This window comes from Schistocerca piceifrons, unplaced genomic scaffold (assembly GCF_021461385.2).
Source record: "Schistocerca piceifrons isolate TAMUIC-IGC-003096 unplaced genomic scaffold, iqSchPice1.1 HiC_scaffold_1987, whole genome shotgun sequence".
Classification (NCBI taxonomy): Eukaryota; Metazoa; Arthropoda; class Insecta; order Orthoptera; family Acrididae; genus Schistocerca; species Schistocerca piceifrons.
In genome coordinates, this window is record NW_025727886.1 from 45,001 (window position 1) to 48,919 (window position 3,919).

The window sequence follows — 3,919 nt, forward strand, 5'->3', positions numbered from 1 at the left end:
ATGCACCACCACCCACCGAATCAAGAAAGAGCTATCAATCTGTCAATCCTTCCGGTGTCCGGGCCTGGTGAGGTTTCCCGTGTTGAGTCAAATTAAGCCGCAGGCTCCACTCCTGGTGGTGCCCTTCCGTCAATTCCTTTAAGTTTCAGCTTTGCAACCATACTTCCCCCGGAACCCAAAAGCTTTGGTTTCCCGGAGGCTGCCCGCCGAGTCATCGGAGGAACTGCGGCGGATCGCTGGCTGGCATCGTTTATGGTTAGAACTAGGGCGGTATCTGATCGCCTTCGAACCTCTAACTTTCGTTCTTGATTAATGAAAACATACTTGGCAAATGCTTTCGCTTCTGTTCGTCTTGCGACGATCCAAGAATTTCACCTCTAACGTCGCAATACGAATGCCCCCGCCTGTCCCTATTAATCATTACCTCGGGTTCCGAAAACCAACAAAATAGAACCGAGGTCCTATTCCATTATTCCATGCACACAGTATTCAGGCGGGCTTGCCTGCTTTAAGCACTCTAATTTGTTCAAAGTAAACGTGCCGGCCCACCGAGACACTCAATAAAGAGCACCCTGGTAGGATTTCAACGGGGTCCGCCTCGGGACGCACCGAGCACGCACGAGGCGGTCGCACGCCTTCGGCTCGCCCCACCGGCAGGACGTCCCACGATACATGCCAGTTAAACACCGACGGGCGGTGAACCAACAGCGTGGGACACAAATCCAACTACGAGCTTTTTAACCGCAACAACTTTAATATACGCTATTGGAGCTGGAATTACCGCGGCTGCTGGCACCAGACTTGCCCTCCAATAGATACTCGTTAAAGGATTTAAAGTGTACTCATTCCGATTACGGGGCCTCGGATGAGTCCCGTATCGTTATTTTTCGTCACTACCTCCCCGTGCCGGGAGTGGGTAATTTGCGCGCCTGCTGCCTTCCTTGGATGTGGTAGCCGTTTCTCAGGCTCCCTCTCCGGAATCGAACCCTGATTCCCCGTTACCCGTTACAACCATGGTAGGCGCAGAACCTACCATCGACAGTTGATAAGGCAGACATTTGAAAGATGCGTCGCCGGTACGAGGACCGTGCGATCAGCCCAAAGTTATTCAGAGTCACCAAGGCAAACGGACCGGACGAGCCGACCGATTGGTTTTGATCTAATAAAAGCGTCCCTTCCATCTCTGGTCGGGACTCTGTTTGCATGTATTAGCTCTAGAATTACCACAGTTATCCAAGTAACGTGGGTACGATCTAAGGAACCATAACTGATTTAATGAGCCATTCGCGGTTTCACCTTAATGCGGCTTGTACTGAGACATGCATGGCTTAATCTTTGAGACAAGCATATGACTACTGGCAGGATCAACCAGGGAGCTGCGTCAACTAGAGCTGAGCAGCCGGCCGCCCGGGAGTGTGTCCCGGGGGCCCCGCGCGAACACGCAAGCGTCCGCTCAATCATTCTGCAAACAGGAGGAGGCTGAGCTCCCCTGCACAATACACCTCGAAACCCTCTCAGGTCCCGGCGGCGCGCAGCGCCGTCCCAAGTACTTGGTCGGGTTCGAGAGAGGCGCAATCGCCCGGAGTTAGGCGAGTAGACGCTTTCGGTGCGACCACCCGTGCTCCCAACTGAGCTTGCCGCTGCCGACAGAGGCCCGGGAGCGTGCTGTCGTGGCATTGCCGGCGGGAGACAACACGCGCCACCTACGGTGACCGGCAGCTCCAACGCCAGCGCCACAGAAGGACAAAAGCCCCACTTGGGTGCCGAAGCGAACTCTCCCAGCACAGCGCACGCGCCAACACATCCGCACAGCTGCGATACAAACCACCAGCGAGAACCGCTGGGGCGACCGAGCAGCAGACGGCGTCGCGGCGCCGAGCGCCGGGCGGCGGCGCATCCTCAACGCACACAGTCCTCAATCGGACCAGCACACTGAAGATGTCCACCGCGCTTCGCACCGGGCCCGCGAGGACCTACTTTGGCCGCACGGCGCCGCGCGCAGGGTGCGCCGGCGCGCAGCTGCGACGCCTGCCGCGTCCGTCGGCCGGCGCGCCTGCCACTGGCCGCCCCCACCAGCCGGCTGTAGCGCGTGCGCCCACGCACCGCGCGGCCAGCACGCCGGGAGGCGCCCCCTCACCGGCCGGGGACGGTCCCACCCAGCCACCGCCGCGTATCGCTTCACACCCAGATGCCGTTCAGTTTCGTCGGCATGGTGGGGTATCGCTGGAACAACGGTTCGTACCTCAACCTATCGTCGCCATCACCGATTCACCCCTAGCGAGAACAACCGCACCACAACAGGTTACCATTTGTTCATTTGCGTAACTTCACCAGAAAACGCAGGCGTCCATCGCCATTTGCAACTTCAACGATTATTGCATGCCTGTGTCAGGTGTCACGCCACACTACGTCTGCCCACATACACGCAACAAAATGTGCACGCCTAGACAATACGTGGAAGGTGGCCCCCGTACGTATGCGATGTCCATTGCTCGAACGACTGTCAACCGGCCTCTGTAGCATGTCGCAGATATGGAACGCGGTGCACCCATGCCATCACGGTGTGTGGAGGAGAGACGACTAGTCCGAATACATCAACAGACAGCTCATGCTGATCGCCATCCACGGCGTCCCGTTCCTCCCACACGTCTCTATGGCGTACCACACTGCAATCCAGCTCTCATAGGGAGACGACACGTAGCTGCGTGCACAATATTTGCACTGTATGGTCCGCCGTTTTTTGGGCGCAGTCGTTGTACGGTCACACATGTGCCACGATGTATCATTCGGTACATAAGGACGAATGTGCAGTACAGATTGTGGTTTACGCGTACGACATTAGCGGAGCGTTGACACAGGCCGCACCACAACGTAGCCTGAGTACGTCGCATGCGAAGGGCATTGAACATGCAAACCTTCTCACCAACCAGCTTGCGAAGGCAGGGGGGCAAGGTGGGGACGTGGGGAGGGGCGGCATGTACGTCCTGCTGCCATCCACATTACAGTGTACAGCAGGAGCATGTGGAAAGTCAGCAAGACTTGCAAGGTGTTTAACATGAAGCGATACACAGGGGAGCGGGCAGTGCGGAGTAGCGAACTATATTGCGAGGGTTGCGGGTGGGCAACACTACACTAATTGAACGAGTCGTATAACAATTACAGAGCAGGTTTAGGCGACAACATGGGTTACGTTAGGGGACAACGTGGGTTACGTTAGGGGACAACGTGGGTTAGGTTAAGGCACAACGTGGGGTTAGGTTAAGGCACAACGTGGGTAGGTTAAGGCACAACGTGGGTTAGGTTAAGGCACAACGTGGGTAGGTTAAGGCACAACGTGGGTTAGGTTAAGGCACAACGTGGGTTAGGGTTAGAGGCCACAACGTGGGGTTAGGTTAAGGCACAACGTGGGTTAGGTTAAGGCACAACGTGGGTTAGGTTAAGGCACACGTGGGTTAGGTTAAGGCACAACGTGGGTTAGGTTAAGGCACAACGTGGGTTAGGTTAAGGCACAACGTGGGTTAGGGTTAAGGCACAACGTGGGTTAGGTTAAGGTACAACATGGGTTAGGTTAAGGTACAACATGGGTTAGGTTAAGGTACAACATGGGTTTGGTTAAGGTACAACATGGGTTAGGTTAAGGTACAACATGGGTTAGGTTAAGGTACAACATGGGTTAGGTTAAGGTACAACATAGGTTAGGTTAAGTACAACATAGGGTTAGGTTAAGGTACAACATAGGTTAGGTTAAGGTACAACATAGGTTAGGTTAAGGTACAACATAGGTTAGGTTAAGGGTACAACATAGGTTAGGTTAAGGTACAACATAGGTTAGGTTAAGGTACAACATAGGTTAGGTTAAGGTACAACATAGGTTAGGTTAGGGTACAACATAGGTAGTTAGGTTAGGTTAGGTACACGT

General features: G+C 54.7%; 1 non-coding gene across 1 annotated transcript in view; it reads right to left on the reverse strand.

Moving 5' to 3' along the window:
- The window catches only part of LOC124741761, a 1,910-nt gene extending 535 nt beyond the window's left edge, over positions 1-1,375 (reverse strand). The window contains exon 1 of the ribosomal RNA XR_007010067.1: positions 1-1,375. This exon is cut by the window's left edge and continues 535 nt beyond it. This is a non-coding gene — a ribosomal RNA (small subunit ribosomal RNA).
- Positions 1,376-3,919: the final 2,544 nt, after the last annotated feature.